Source organism: Polypterus senegalus, chromosome 15 (genome assembly GCF_016835505.1).
Source record: "Polypterus senegalus isolate Bchr_013 chromosome 15, ASM1683550v1, whole genome shotgun sequence".
NCBI lineage: Eukaryota > Metazoa > Chordata > Cladistia > Polypteriformes > Polypteridae > Polypterus > Polypterus senegalus.
Window position 1 is genome coordinate 74,054,401 of NC_053168.1, and position 17,483 is coordinate 74,071,883.

Consider the following 17,483-nt stretch of genomic DNA (forward strand, 5'->3'; position numbering starts at 1 on the left):
TTCTTAGTTTTTTATAGGTTATATCTCTATCAAGTCATGGTTCTGGCTTTTGGACTGCCTGGTTCACCTTCCTTGAAAGGAAAATCGAAGGAGGTGTAAGGGAGCTGTTCAGATGGCTGTTAACTGTTGGAGTTTATATATAGATGTTTCTTTCAGTTAGATTTAATCAGGTTTTCTTTGAACCCTGAAATGATATGTGATATTCATTCAATACTTCTGGAACATGCTGCATCTTTGCAAACTAGATATATATGAAAAAGTGTATTATCTGTATACATATACATTTTGTATATTTGAACTGTTTCAATGTCCATACTTGCTATGTTTAAGTGTAAATGTTGCTACTCAATTTAGACTTTTGACATTTTTTTATTTTTTTTCTTTGCCCTGTTGAAATTAATTTTGCAACAGATTCAGAGCCTTAATAACTATGTACCGATATTTATCCTGAAGTTAATAAAAATTAATTCCTTAGACAGATGTGACCTAATAGACAATCAACAATACCTGCTACATGTTGACTCCTGACATGATGTCTTTTGAAATGGTGACTTTATATTGTTTACAGTGCAGAACATCTGAAAATTCAAAAGCGCATGATGACAAGTGCACAAAGATGATCAAAGATCATCACTACTGGATCTATATCTAGCAACGTGTGGATATAAAAGAGGAACCATTACTTTGAAGGGGTTTGACATTCTTTGAATGTAGAGGAGGGCATTTAGTTAGTTTAGTTTAGTGCACGACTCTAAAGTAATTGGAGAGGACTTTAAATTGGATACTGAGAACTCAGCAGCTCATTGCATATGTGGCTCAATTGCTTTAAAACCGAGAAACCTGATTGACCGTTTTGACAAACTACAGGTAAAAAAAAACCTGATGTTGATTCTCAAATAGAAAGAGGAGATTATATTTGAAAGTAACTGCAATTGTCTTTTCACAGAATTCTCCCCTTCAGCAGGTGCCAAACGAGCTGCATTTTACAGCATTAAACAGCACTTGTGTAAGGCTGAAATTAAATTCAGCCTCTTGCAAAATCTTTAGCGAAAGTAAGGAGCAGGTTGATGAGACCCAGGAGAGGTGGAGACATGCTCTAGAGAGGAGAGGAATGAAGGTCGGTAGGAACAAGACAAAATACATGTATGTAAATGAGAGGGAGATTAGAGGAGTGGTGAGGATGCAGGAAGTAGAGAGGCCAAGATGGATGAATTTAAATACCTGGGATCAGCAGTACAGAGTAATGTGGAGTGTGGAAGAGAGGTGAAGAAGAGAGTGCAGGCAGGGTGAAGTGGCTAGAAAAGTGTCGGGAATGATTTGTGACTGATGGGTACCGGCAAGAGTGAAAGGGAAGGTCTACAAGATGGTAGTAAGACCAGCTAGGTTATGTGTGTTGGAGATGGTGACGCTGACCAAAAAACAGGAGACAGTGCTGGGGGTTGCAGAGTTAAAGATGTTAAGATTTGTACTGGGTGTGACGAGGATGGACAGGAGTAGAAATGAGTACGTTAGAGGGTCAGCTCAGGTTGGTTGGTTGGGAGACAAAGTCAGAGAGGCGAGATTGCATTGGTTTGGACATGTGCAGAAGAGAGTTGCTAGACATATTGGGAAAAGGATGATAAGGATGGAGCTGCCAGATAATAGGAAAAGAGAAAAGGCTTAAGAGGAGGTTTATGGATATGGTGAGGTAAGACATGCAGGTGGCTGGGTGTAACAGAGCAAGATGCAGAGGACAGGAGGATATGGAAAAAGATGATCCATGATGGTAACCCCTAATGGGAACAGCTGAAAGAAGAAGAACATAATGCAGCCTCTTGTTTCGAGCCAAATTGAAAGTGGCTACTGTAGGGCCAATTATACATCTTTGTCTCATTAAGAAGCAGAAGAGGAGCTAAAAAGACTGATCCCATCTTTAATACTGATCAGTCTTAAAGACTCAGACAGCATGTCAAAAATATATAAAAACATTATAGTCTCTTACTATCAAAGATCCTAAGGTAAGATGGGGAAAGGATCTCTTACTTAAAATCTCAGAAAAGTAGTGGAAGGCAGCCACAGAACACACACTAGCTTCATATTTACAAAGCATTTAGTCATTCAACTTCACATCATTCATTGATCATATTTTTCTCTTTTAAAATTGTTAAAAATGCCTCCAGGCCAAGATTCAACTTGTGAACGTTGCAGTCTAGCTCCAGCTTCAGTGGGCCCCATCTTTTATGCATGAACTAAATTAACAACATACTGCAAGAAAATGTAGCATGAACTAAATTAACATCATTCTGCGAGTAACTGTCGGACATCCTTGGTGTTACAATCAGTTCTAACCCATTAGCAGCTGTTTGGTGTAGTCTCAGATGGGTTTGTTTAAAGTGGGGAAAGACAAACTGATTGTAATTGCCTATACCACATTACTAGCACGTAGACTTATCTTACTCAACTGGAAGAATCTCAGCCCACCTGTTATAAATCAATGGGTAACTGATGTTCTGTACTATCTGAATTTGAAAAAAAATCTAATTCTCACTTAGATGATCTTTTTAAATCTTTTTTAAAATTTGCCAAGATCTAATTAGTGAAATTTTAGAATAAGCATTTACATCGGAGAAAAGGACATTCTCCCTTGTTTGTTGTTTTTAAATATTTGCTCTTGCTTTTGGCTCTCCTCTCTTTCTCTCATGTGGGGGTTGAATTCTGGTTTGTTAAGTTTGACTTGATTGTATGTAATGTTATTTTCTTTGTTTTATAAGTTAGATTTGATCATATGGAATATCATTTTCTTCAAATAAGATCTATAAAAAAAAATTATTATGGCAAAATTGGGAAAGAAAGTTGATGCTACGGATAACTTATCCATGACTTTAGTAAGATCATAAAGTATCTGGCCAGTTTACAGTCTCAAGGAAATGTTTGTGAAGTCTTGGAAATACCAGTATATCTTCATTAGTTACTCATGAAAATATATGTTCTGATATTCCACAAAAGTTTTGATATTAGACAAAGACTTAAGCTTCACATAATAATGACCAAACACTTCTTCTTGTCAATACTCAACATTTTTTAAAATTCACAATCCAGGCTGGAAAAAGTATGTGTGCCCTGTGTATTCCTTAACTGCTAACACATTTTTAGCAGCAAATAACGTCTGCCAAATGTTTCATATAGCTGTATCATATCTGCACAATGGTTAGGAAGATTTTTAGACCTTCCTACCCTCTGCAAAGCTTTTTCAGAACATTATTTCTGGTATTAATTGCTTCCTCCTTTAAACTTTCGTGATACAATTTTAAATTAATAATTCCCTTTATAATAGCAAGTTGGCCATACATTCAGGTGTCAAAGCAGCTTAAAACCTTGATACTTAATCTGCAATGCCTCATGGATGGAATGAGATTTTGGTATTGATATGCTGTGATTTTATTTTATTTTTTTCCCGTTCTCCAAACATAACATTGCACATTTCTGTCATTCATTTATGTAACACCAGCAGAATACCCGCGCTTTGCAGCGGAGAAGTAGTGTGTTAAAGAAGTTATGAAAAAGAAAAGGAAAAATTTTAAAAATAACGTAACATGATTGTCAATGTAATTGTGTTGTCATGTTGTCATTACATACATACACATCATATATATATATAATATATATATGTATCTCTATATATCTATATATCTATCTATATCTATATATATATATATTTATATATATATATATATATATCTACATATATATATTAGGGGTGGGACTCGATTAAAAAAAATAATCTAATTAATTAGAGGCTGTGTAATAATTAATCTTGATTAATCGTATGTAATCACACATGAAAATTTGCCCCAAATCGCAATTTATTTTTTTTAATTTAAAAGGGTTTTTGTGGGCGACAGAATCAAATAATAGACATGGGCATGAATATTGTAAACTCAAGCTCTTTTAATTTTTGAAAAAAAAAATGCTTTTAAACTGCATTTCAATTCAAAACAGAAACAAAAATATCATTCCTGGCTAAAATTGGGCAGACTTAAAAATAAAGTGGTATTTTAAGTACTTTAAGTACATTTTCAGAATGGTCCATCCATCCATCCGTCCTCTTCCGCTTATCCGAGGACGGGTTGCAGGGGCAGCAGCTTAAGCAGAGAGGCCCAGACTTCCCTCTCCCGGCCACTTCTTCCAGCTCTTCCGGGAGAATCCCAAGGCCTTCCCAGGCCAGCCGGGAGACATAGTCCCTCAAGCGTGTCCTGGGTCTTCCCCGGGGCCTCCTCCCGGTTGGACGTGCCCGGAACAGCTCACCAGGGAGGCGTCCAGGAGGCATCCTGATCAGATGCTTGAGCCACCTCATCTGACACCTCTCGATGTGGAGGAGCAGTGGCTCTACTCTGAGCTCCTCTCGGATGACTGAGCTTTTCACCCTATCTTTAAGGGAAAGCCCAGACACCCTGCGGAGGAAACTCATTTCAGCCGCTTGTATTCGCGATCTCGTTCTTTCGGTCACTACCCATAGCTCATGACCATAGGTGAGGGTAGGAACGTAGATCGACTGGTAAGTTGAGAGCTTTGCCTTACGGCTCAGCTCCTTTTTCACCACGACAGACCGATGCAGAGCCTGCATCACTGCGGATGCCGCACCGATCCGCCTATCTATCTCACGCTCCATTCTTCCCTCACTCGTGAACAAGACCCCAAGATACTTGAACTCCTCCACTTGGGGCAGGATCTCTTCCCCAACCCTAAGAGGGCACTCCACCCTTTTCCGGCTGAGGACCAAGGTCTCCGATTTTGAGGTGCTGATTCTCATCCCAGCCGCTTCACACTCAGCTGCGAACCGATCCAGAGAGAGCTGAAGATCACCGCCTGATGAAGCAAACAGGACAACATCATCTGCAAAAAGCAGCGACCCAATCCTGAGTCCACCAAACCGGACCCCTTCAACACCCTGGCTGCGCTTAGAAATTCTGTCCATAAAAGTTATGAACAGAATCGGTGACAAAGGGCAGCCCTGGCGGAGTCCAACTCTCACTGGAAACGGGCTCAACTTACTGCCGGCAATGCAGACCAGGCTCTGACACTGGTTGTACAGGGACCCAACTTTCAACATAAAGTGCAGTTTTTCTTCTTAAAAAAATAAGTCAGAAACATAAAAGATAATTTGACCAGCTTAATGTTTAAACTCTGAGTAACCTTAGCCAAAATTATTTTGTACATTAGGCTAAAACAGTGTGATCATTGAACATTTTGTAATTAGATGTAATTAGAATTACTAGCTGTCACGGAAATCCAATGATCCCCAGTAAAAGCCACAAAGTCCGCTTTCTGTAATGCATCTAATTTTGCTTGCTTTTCAGTGTGCACAAAACCATGCTTTTATCAAGGTAGTCTTTTGAAATGAAATTTTCCTCCGATCAGTCGTAGAAATGCGCTTTATTCCGACTCTTAACATTTTTGTAGCTCTGATGTGTGCATCAATGTAATCGATTTACCAGGAAATCATGCATTGACAAAAGTTCCCCTTTGCTTGGAATTGAAAGTGTGATTAAATGCGTTAATTTTTTCAACGCGTTATGGAGTACATGCATCGAAGCTTTTCAGCTGTGCTTGTGCTAAGAAAAGGAAACATTTTAAAAATAACGTAACATGATTCTGCGTTAACTGCATATTTTTTCACTAGACATTAAGCCCGTTACAATAACGGGCGCTAGAACAGTAGTGCATAAACATTAGTAGGAACAGTCTATATTAAATGGCAAGGACCTTGACCTCATTCTGTTTCTTGTCTAATTTTTTTTTTTTTGTCAAAAATATTTTTTCAAGAAACCTAAAGAAAAATAATAATAAAAATAAATTAGAAACGTACCTGACAATACAGTAAGTATAATTAATATTGCTTTAGTGTAAAACTTTGTAACAATCTGTAAGACACAATATCTGAAGAAGATATTTAGGTAAAATTTTCAATTTTTTTACCTCATGAAATTTTTCTGTACAATTTCATTATAGACAACATTTCTTGTAAATATTCTGTCTGAGTTTGGCAACAGTTTGCCTTGTTCAGGAATCTACAACCTTGACAACAACATCTGGAAAACTTCTAACTCTTGATAATGCAACATAAAACTGACCATGGCTGAATGCTGGTTCTGGCAAGTAAATGCCAACCTTTTCTAAGGTTTGCTCTTCTGAGTCTTTCTCTTTTAGCGTTTTTCTGACAGTCATTTTCTTTTTCTTCAATCGATCTATTTGCTCGTATTTTTCTTTGTCTTTCAGCGTTTCTTTTGTTGATGTTTACTTGTTGAGCTGACCATTCTTCCAGGAGGTGTTGCTTATATAGGATTTGATTGTCTGTGTCTTTTGTCCTACTTGACATGTCGTTTTTTTGGGTTGCATGTTGTTAGTAGATACGTCTGTAATATTTTCTCCGACAGTAATACTGGCTTGTATGTGGCTGTAATATGCATCCTTTAATATGTCTTTAATTTTCTCTCGCAATAATACTGGTTTGTATTTCCATAAAATGCCTGTAATTTTCTCTGACAGTAATACTGGCTTTGATGTCCGTAATATGACTTTAATTTTCTGTCACAACAGTGGGCAACCAGCAGAGTGTCCCCAGGAACTGATGTAATGTGTGGCATGCTGCTTATAATCGTGCCTGTGGCGTCTCCCCAGCAAGCACTGTGCAGTTCCCAAGCAAGTATTTTAATCTGTGGGGGTGTGCAACTGATTATTTTGTGTGGCGTCTCCTGAACAACGGATTTATGTGCGCTGCCGTGACTACCCAATCAGCACTCTCCCCAGCAATGGTGTCCTTTATATCTTACTAGCAAAATACCCGCGTTTCGCAGGTATATATATACACACACACACATAAACATACACACATACATACATACACACACATACATACATACATACATACACACACATACATACATACATACATATACATATACATATACATATATATATATATATATAATATACACACACACACACACACTCTCTCTTTGGGGTGCGAGCAACTGTTGCTGGGGGTGGCAGAATCCATCAAGGAAGAAAAATGAAAAACATTATTTGTACAAAATCTTAATTTATTTATCCATTTCTAAATAATTAAATGGGCAGGCTATTTCGTATCAGTGCAATACGCTGTTTGTTAAAATGGATGACTCCGCTCTTACGTGCAAGTCTGTGGATATTATGAACTATCATATCTGTTCAAGTTCTATTTAAATTTTAAATAGAAGGAATTTTTATTTAGTCGACAGAAATATCTTTGGTAGGAATGGAAGTTAAATGTAGGCATCATTGCATAAATTTTTCTTAAGCATACAAATGTAAAGAGTAAATTCGCCTTACATTCCAACCAAAGATATTTGTGTCGACTAAATCGGTGTCAAACTCAATTGCACAGGGGGCCAAAATCCAAAACACACTTTAGGTCGCAGGCTGAACAGGATAAACATTTATTGAACACACTAAAACTAAACTTTTAAACTTTAAAACTTAACTTTTTTGAACATAAATATGAAAAAAAACAGACAGGAATATTATTCCGGAATAAATCAACTCAAAACTTAAATAACTTATATTTTGCTCTCCATAAAAATATATCCTGTCAAAATTATACAAATTCAAATATGAACATACTGCATAACAAACCTGGAAATATAAATAAAATTTGTTCTTTTCAGCAATAACAAATCAAATCATTCAGTTGTCTTTGCTCATATGTCATTTTATCAGAGCTGGACGCCTGGCATCTTTTTTTGGCAACAAGTTCATTTATGTTTGGTGTGAGGTTCTGTGTTGTGGAAATTCTCAGGATGGACTGCAGGTGCTCATCAGTGAGGCGACGTCTGTGTGCTGTTTTGTTAGTCTTCATCACTGAGAAGAGCTTCTCACACAGATATGTGCTGCCAAACAATTAGGAAATGCCAGTTAACCTGACCTATGCCTCTTTGAGGAATACCTGGAGCAAACTCCACACAAACCATGGAGCAACATAGTTGGTGAAGTGATCACATGGAATTCTTTCTATAAGAGAAAATGAATATTGGTTAAAAAGACCTTCCCGGCACTGTTGTAGAAGTTTCCACAAATGTTTTGCACCTGTAGGTTGCTTTCTTTTTGCCCTTCTGTCCAGTTCATTCCAAACTAACACAATGGGATTTCAAGCTGGAGACTGTGCAGGACATTCCATGTTTTGAAGTTTATCTTCTTGTTCTTTTCTTTTAACATAGTTCTGACATAGCCTGGAGGTATGTTTTAGGTCATTGTCTTGCTGTAGGATGAACCCCTGATCTTCTAGATGCAGACCAGAAGGTACTGTGTGGTGTGCTGTGATAACCCTTTTGATTCAGTATGCCAGTTACTCTGTGCAAGTCACCAACTCTGCCTCCAGCAAAAGAACCCCAGACTGTCACATTTCTTCTTTCATGTTTGACATTTGGGGTCACATACTGAAGAACCATACTTTCACCAACTCGACGGCATACCAACACCCTGTGTGATGAACAGAAAATTTCAAATTTAGATCAATTGGTCCATAAGACTTTCTTCTAGTCTCCAGTAGGCCAGCGCTGGTATTTCATTGCCTAGACAAGCCTCACTTTCTTATTTTGTCCCTTAAGGAATGGCTTTCTTAGTGTCGCTCACCCTGTCACACCTGCAGCACAAAGTCTCTTCTTCACAGTAAAAACTTAGAATTATTTTATTTGACCACTATTAAGCTGTGCTTGAAGCTATTGTGTTGTGAGGCACCTATCATGCAAGCTGTTGACCCTCAGAAACTTGTCTTCTGAATGGGTTGTGACTTTTGGTCTGCCAAATCTCTTCCTATCAGAGATTCTTCCAGTGTCCAGTTGCCTTTGGATTGTTTAGGGCACCATAGTCACATTTCTAAAGGTAATAATGCTCTGTCTCATTTCATTTGTTAATTACCATTTTCTTGCCATTGTCCCTGGAATTTACAACTTTCTACAAGGTTGTATTGTCCAAGTAGTTCTTCAGAGGCTGTAGTAACACAATCTGTGGAAAGTGGAACTATGCTTTAAGATAAACAGAGGGTTTTTTAAGTAAACAACAGAAGATGAAGAACCTGTGAAAACTGCTTGCTTCAACTAGCAAGGTTTAATTTACTTTAACTGCTGCTGAACATCTTGCAGATTGTAATATACTAGCTATTCCCTGAAGAAGACCTATTTGTAATATTCTGAAATTTCTTTTTTTCAGTTTTAGCTAGCCTAAACTTTAAATTTAAACCTCTGGCAGTTTACTGCTTACCTTTTCACCATTTTAGGTCATTCATTGCATGTCAGCTGATTACATTTGAAGAAAAACTGAGGTGTTTTAAAACTCTTGACTGGTAGTATACATGCATTTTCAGAATCCGGCCAGAGATTCACAGAATAGGGAGTAAAGGGTAACAGTATATCTGATCCTTTATTATCTAAAGAGATCGTTCTTTTGTCTGATGACATTTATTTGTAGGCATGGTCTAAAGTAAATAATGAAACAGGCCAGTTAAACTACACCAAATGATGTGAAAAAAACATATATTTACACAGCTTTTTTTTTTCAGCCAGTTCTTGAAACAGAAATGCAAAACAATCAACAGAACCTGTAGGAAAATATTTGGAATAATGCTAATGAAGAACAAAGAAACTGCTGTATAGGGCTGCAACTAATGATTATTTTGGTAGTTGACTAATCGTTCAATTTATTTTTCGATTACTCAGTTAGTCACGATTATTTCATGCCTGACTATTTTGATGCCTGCGACATGTGGTTTCACATCCTGTTCTGGGCTCCAGTGCATGTCTTACCTCATCTGCTCACGTCTGTCAACCTGTGAATGTCACCCTGATGTCTCTGCATTAGCACGATTAAAATTAATAATAATCAAATTAAAGTAACAACCAGTGAAACATATGAATTTGAAAGTAATCAGATGTTTTTATATTAGTGTGACCATCACAATAAAAAAGAAATACATTAAACAATACAAACTAAAGTGCGCGTAGTCTTTAAACAAAAAAAGTGCATTTAACTTAACCAAAAAATACATTGTTAAAACTGAAATGTTTTTCATATTTTAGTAATAAATGACAAAATGTAGACATAAACTATATAATGTGTAAAGCCTGAAGTGCAAAGATCAAATAAACACTTTCACGAAAGGATCAAGGACAATACAATAGCTGGCCTATAGATGTCATTGATTACGTCAACTAATTGTTGCAGCCCTACTGCTGTATCTCAAACACTGCCACATACTGTATTTAAAGATGTTATCGAACACTTACATAAAGATAAACATCATATAGTCATTTGCTAATCTTCTAGAGCAGTTTTATTTTTCTCTCTCTATACTGAGTTTTGGAATACTTAGCAAGGACCTTTTTTGCCTGGGAGGCAGAAAAGAACATTGCAGGCGCCACACATGCCTATGTGGCCTTTAATATGTAGTAATATGTTTTATCTTTAGAAGCTGTACTGTTTGAGTGTTATCTTCTCAAGAAAACTAAGCCATTTGCAAATGGCAGAGCAAACTCTACCTGTTCTGCACTCTTCCATTTTTTAATTTTCACCCTATTTTTTACACTTGTTGCCACTAGGCACCATGGATGGAGTAAATGTGCTTAAAAAGAATAGCGAAGGCTATGTGAATTTTATTTACTATTCAGAAGAAGTTCAGGAGTGGAGTGGTGGCTCTGAGGCTAAGGATCTGTGTTGATATCTGGAAGGTTGTCAGTTCAAATTTTTACTGCCAGAAGGAATTGGGGGGCAGGAAGTTTAGGACAGGCCAGGTTTAGATCTATACAGTACATGGAAGAACAAACAATGGTGTAGAAATAAAAATGCATAGTAATGTAATTTCGAAGCAAACATTTAAATATAGAATGAATCACACATTAAAAATAGCTTGCCTTAATGCTAGAAGTATCAAAAATAAGGTAAGTGAGTTGGAGTTGTATGTAGCAGTGCATAATTATGATATTATAGCAATAACGGAAACCTGGCTAAATAACAAAGATGGGGATGAGTGTAACATAGAGGGATACACATTTTTTAGCAAGGATAGACAGAACAGAAAAGGAGGTGGGGTTGCTGTTTATGCCAAACAGGATTTAAATGCAAGTCCTCTTCAGTTGGATGATAAGCCCCATCTTAGTGAGGACATGTGGCTTCACCTGGAAAATATTAGGGAAAGAGGTCTTATTTTAGGAGTGTGTTATAGACCACCCAATTCAGACAGTAATTTCAACACACATCTTTTTAGTAATATCAAAAAGGCAAGTTTACAGGGGGATATTATAGTGATGGGGGATTTTAATTATCCAAATATTAACTGGGATAACATTGCAGATGGAGGAGCACAAGAGCAGGAGTTTTTAGAAGTAATCAGTGACTGTTTTTTAACACAGCATGTTAAAGCACCAACATGGGGTGAAGCCTGTTTGGATTTAGTATGTTGTAATGATCAAGATAGAATTGAGGGTGTTGAGGTGATTGAACCACTAGGATCAAGTGACCATAATGTAGTACAATTCTCAGTATTTTGTAAGAGTGCTGATGCAAGACTAAAATTGTTTAGTTAAACTTTGGTAGGGCTAATTTTGAGCAGATGCGACAATGTTTAAGTAGGAAACCTTGGGATAAGCTTTTAAGTGTGGAGACAGTTGAGGAGCAGTGGAACAGGTTTAAAAAGTTTTACATGTAATGCAGGACAGATACATACCTAAATTTGGAATTAATAGGGTGGATTAATAAAGATTTAAAAAATGTTGCAAAGGAAAAAACTGCTTTATAAGGCATATAAGACTAATGACTGCAAAGTGAATTGTAGCGCGTATGAGAACATGAGGGCAACCATTACGAAGGATATCAAGGAGGCTAAAAGACAGTTGGAGAGGAATATAGCAGATAAGGCGAAAGAAGACCCTAAGAGATTCTTTCAGTATTTTAGTAGTAAAAGAACAGTTAAGGAGGAGGTCAAGTTCATCAGGAATAGTAAAGGGAATTAAAAGATACAGACAATGAAATAGCAGATGCCCTAAACTTACATTTTTCTGAGGTGTTTACAAGTGAGCAAGTGGAAAACCTCCTAGAGGTAAACGGGACTACTAAGGAGGTACTGAGGGATTTGGAAATTGTAGAGGGAGAAGTGCTGCTCAGATTAAATAAGATGAAATCAAACAAATCACCAGGACCAGATAATATTTATCCTCATGTTCTTAAGGAGGCTAGTGAGTACATATATAAACCCTTGACACATGTTTTTAGGAAGTCACTGCACACTGGAGAGATTCCGAATGACTGGAAAATGGCAAATATCATCCCATTATATAAAAAGGACGACAGGGCAGATCCAAGCAACTGTAGGCCAGTAAGCTTAACATGCATCACAGCAAAATTAATGGAAGGAATTATTAAGGATAAGATTGAGCAAAACATGGCAAGGACAGGAGTTATTCTGAACAGTCAGCATGGGTTCAGAAGAGGGAGGTCGTGTTTTACTAACATGTTGGAATTCTATGAGGAGGCAACAAAAGGATACGATCAAAGTGGAGCTTATGATATTATTTATCTGGACTTTCAGAAAGCATTTGATAAGGTGCCACATGAGAGGTTGGGCATCAAGTTAAAAGAAATGGGAGTTCAGGGTGATGTTTTAGATGGGTGCAGAATTGACTCGGACACAGGAAGCAAAGGGTGATGGTGCTAAGAATCTCATCACAATTGGCCTATGTTAAGAGTGGTGTTCCACAGGGGTCAGTGCTAGGTCCACTGTTATTTTTAATATATAAATACATGATTTAGATAGGAATATAAGTAACAGTTTGCAGATGATACCAAGATAGGTGGATTAGCAGATAATTTGGAATCCGTTATATCATTACAGAAGGACTTGGATAGCATACAGGCTTGGGCAGATTTGTGGCAGATGAAATTTAATGTCAGTAAATGTAAAGTATTACACATAGGAAGTAAAAATGTTAGGTTTGAATACACAATGGGTGGTCGGAAAATCAAGAGTACACCTTATGAGAAGAATTTAGGAGTCATAGTGGACTCCGACAGTGTTCCATTAAGAAGGCTAACAGAATGTTAGGTTATATAGCACGATATGTGGAGTACAAGTCCAAGGAGGTTATGCTTAGCCTTTATAATGCATTGGTGAGGCTTCATCTTGAGTACTGTGTGCAGTTTTGGTCTCCAGGCTACGAAAAGGACATAGCAGTGCTAGAAAAGGTCCAGAAAAGAGTGACTAGGCTGATTCCAGGGATACAGGGGTTGCATTATGAAATGTTGAAACTTTTCATAACACTCTGTTCTTGTCTAGAGTGTTCTAATGTACTCCATGGGGCCCTTGAACAAGGCCATTAAATTGAAAATTACACTGTGGCTGTGTCCAATGGCTCCTCCAAAGATCATGTGAAAAGACAACTTCCCCATGGGGATTAATGCAGTATATAAAGTAAAAAAAAAAAAATCTAAATGTTGTAGAAACTTAATTAAAAATTCTGAACCTCCGAGTACTGGCTTTTGCAAATTAATTTTTATTAAATATCAAATCAAGTTTAAAATTCTAGATCTTACCTAGCCCTAATGTTTTAGTAATCTGCAGGAGGAAAATCATTTTAAAACTACTGATGCACTGATATGGACATTCTGGGCGATACCGATATGTTTTTGTCCATCTTTGCCGATGGCCGATATATTTTTATTATTTTTTTTTTATTTTATTTACTTCAGGTTTGAATGTTTTAGTTATGCTGAAAATGTATTATGCATTATCAAAGAAACAACAGTAGCATGTGAAACAGAGATGAACTAATTTTTATTTACTTGCTGACTTTTACGCTCTGCTTTGCTATAGATATAGGCAACTAGTACTTTCTGTGGGGGGAAAAAGAGCAAGATATGGCCCCTCTCTATAGAAAAAATACTCCAGGTCATGTACAAAAATCTTGCGCATGGATGCAGTCTTGGCTTCCAATGGTCGAAGGTGTGGAGCAGATCAGTTTCAGTTGGCTGTTTCAAGACCTCAGACATTTTGTTCTTTACTTCTTTTCTGCATCCATTGACTCGAAAGGCGTCTCTTTACACACCAATTTCAATTTAGGAAAAATACACAAGTGCACGAGACGTGTAGTCTTCCCCGTTAGCCTCAGTAAGCATTTGAAAAGATTCCGTTTTGCTTGATTTTACTAAATTTCACCAATTTGTTTAAGAGATAGAAACTCAGCCTCGTTAATAGACAGACTTCATACACATCCTGGATAACTTAAGTACATCAAGACACCATGCCATTACAGAACATGGCATTGGGTATATTAACAAAAAAGTGAATGCATATACTTTGTGCCATAATCAGACATATATTACTTTAAGTAAAACTAAAATTAAAGGTACAATGAGGCCAGTAATACTGGTCTTAGGTTGGCTTCTTTAAAAGCACAAGCAATAGATTTTTCTTAGCAAAAAGAAGCATTTCTGCCTTTTCACCAGCATGTCTGTTTTTCTTTTCATTTCCTTCACACAGCTGAAAAAGGTGTTCACTGTTGACACTGGTACAAAGTGCCTTGATCCCTGCCTTGGCCAAGATTGGGAAACGGGCTGCATTGCTTTTCCAGTACTGGAGGGCGCAGTTATTTCTGGAAGTAGGGGGCTTGCTGAGATATTCAGCTGAAAAACTAAAACCAAGTTTACAAACGTTTACCTGTATTATAATAAAAAATAATAAATTATTATTAGGTTGACCAGATATGTGGTAAAGAAAAACTGGACAACCACCTGTATCAACCGCCACCATTAATAAAAACTTGCGACGTTGGGTCATATAAAGTGTGATGCTGATGGACTTTTAAGTGATGCAGCACAAGCTGTTCCACAATAAAAACACTTTCTAACACAGGTGTGCCTTGAAATATTGAGAGACTGCTGTATATTTTAGGGTGATTGTTTTAAAGCAATTCTTACATTAAAACTGGAGTAGATTTGCCTTAAAATCTTTTACAGTTTAGACACAGGAAACACATCTTTCACAAGGTACAAAACTTGAAGCTGCATTCTAGCATGCAGGCAAACCTGTTCCCTCTTTTTAAGTACCCACTAAATTAAATTCCTCTAATATTTTTCTACTGTGACTCGACTAAAATGGAAAACCCCTAAACTGTGCCGCTGCAATAAGAGTTTTGTAGGCAATCTGGAAAATAAAGTGTAAAAACCTGATGAAAAAGGCGAGGTGATGCCATTAATGTGTTCCTTTTTTTCTTCAGCTAATGTTTGCAGAGCAGTTGACCCCGCACTCGTGCACTGTCCCAGGAAGCTGCCTCTCAGTGCTGACTGTGAGTTTCGGGAAAATGGACAAGGATACTGATTAGATATTAGGAAGTTACAGTGTATGGCTTGTGTTTTTTTAAATTAAATCTGTAACAGTTTTTTTTCTTTTTGAACTCTGGACGTCTGATAAACATAATTAGTATGATTATTGTTAATAATTTTGTGATTCTGTTATTTTTAACTCGGCGGCAGTTGAATGTGGGTTTACAGCCGCATACAAATTTTCATCAAGAATTTCTTCATACAGCTCCAGCAATGAAGCAGCAACATCTCTCTGAGTGCAATTTTTTTTCTCTTGTGGTTCGCTGTTGCTCTTTGCATCTCCTTCACCAGCTGACTTCTCGACCAGTTGTTTCTCACGTGCTTCTTGTGCTTGCTTTTTGGTATCTCGGTCACAAAATTGATCTTTGTACTGTGGATCAAGGACAGTAGATTGATAGTATAGTGGCTCGGAGAATGCACCACTGAAGCGTTTTTTGACGGTCTCCAAAGGTGTGATTTTTCGCCATCTGAACTCCGGTATCCGTCTTGTCACACTTGCTAAGCAGACTTTTAAGCGCTTCAACAGACGGAATCACATCCGCAATTATAAATGAATGCGCGCTTATGGTTGGCACGTCCTGTTGAAGCATTCTTGCTGGGGTACCAAGGTCTGTTTGTGTTTCTCTCAGCCACATGCTTAAAATGAGTAACTATTCGCCTCCCAATGTCAAATCAGTCTGAGATGCTTCTCTGGCTCAATAAGCCATCATTTACAGCAAGCTACAAAGTATGAGCCATGCAGCTTAAACTTTTAATGCCACTTTCTTCCATAGCATTTGCCATATTGCAAGCATTGTCACTAAGCACAACGTCCACATTACTTTTTCAAATGTTTGTTAACATGGAATCGAAAGCTTGTGCAATTAAAGTTGCAGAATGAGAACTCTTTTTGCCTCAACATTTTTGTCAATCCAGTGTACCATTAGACTCATGAGGCTGACTTTTGAGCTCCACATATCTGTAGTGAAGCTAATGCTGGTGACAGTCAGTCAGTCATTTTTCATTTTCTGCTATATCCTAACACAGGGTCATGGGGGTCTGCTGGAGCCAAGGCAGGAACAAACCCCTGGCAGGTCGCCAGCCCACTGCAGGGCACACACACCAAGCACACAATAGGGACAATTTAGGCTCGCCAATGCACCTAACCTGCATGTCTTTGGACTGTGGGAGGAAACTGGAGCACCTAGAGGATACCCACGCAGACACGGGGAGAACATACAAACTCCACGCAGGAAGGATCCGGGAAGCGAATCTAGGTCTCCTTATTGCGAGACAGCAGCGCTACCACTACACCACCGTGCCATCGATGCTGGTGACATTGTTTCTTGAAAGCTTGTGGATATGTGTAGCAATCACATCAAATAATGTAGGCAGTGAGAAATCTGCAAAGTATCCCAGGCTTGGAAGAATGTACCGAGGTTCTGAATAATGTAGTAGCTGGTGAAATCCCTCATCCTCATTTAGGGAAAAAGGTTGGTTAGTAGTTATGCCTTTAGCTGTGGTGCTGTCTTGAGGAAATGTCTTCACGTTCTGAAGGGTTTGCTGTACGTGGCTACCGCCAGCGTCTGATTTAACTTTCGTTTTGGTAGCATTAATTGGGCAGATGGGTAATTAAATTTGTGATATTCAAAGATTTAATTCTAAAGTATTCTCGCATTATCTCAGTTTTGCAGTCAGAGCTGATAGCCAACTATATTGTCTTCATTTGTCACAGAAAAATATAATCACATGGCTGGCCTATTGCTTTATTAACGATATTTGCCCAATGAGTAAACAACTTGTGTAGTGCTTCTTTTAGGAAAACTAGGAAACCCCTTTTTTTTGTGTGAGCGCAAGGGGCTGTGCTTGCATGCATGTTTTTCTGCAGCTTAATGTCTGCCTCACTGAACAATAAATTATATCGGTTGGCAGTATTGGTTTAAATGTACACATCTGACTGATTTCAATGTCGTCATTTTTAATGAACATCGGCCAATAACAATACAGTATGTATATATTGTGCATCTCTATTTAAAACTGTTTTTTTTTGTTTGTTTTCTTTTTTTCTTTCCTTGAACAATATATGTTTACTTAGTTACACAACTTTGTACAAGATATGATGT

The 17,483-nt window shown here is 37.7% G+C and overlaps 1 protein-coding gene across 7 annotated transcripts in view; it reads left to right on the top strand.

The window, feature by feature from the left end:
* akap9 (A kinase (PRKA) anchor protein 9) overlaps positions 1-17,483 on the top strand; it is a 231,256-nt gene that overhangs the window by 35,610 nt on the left and 178,163 nt on the right. Inside the window, exon 1 of one of the 7 annotated variants that reach the window (XM_039736926.1) lies at positions 15,280-15,344. The exons of the other annotated variants lie outside the window; for them this stretch is intronic. The gene's annotated coding sequence lies outside the window, so the exon portion shown is untranslated. Of the gene's footprint in view, positions 1-15,279; positions 15,345-17,483 lie in introns of those variants that run through there. 7 annotated transcript variants of the gene reach the window in all.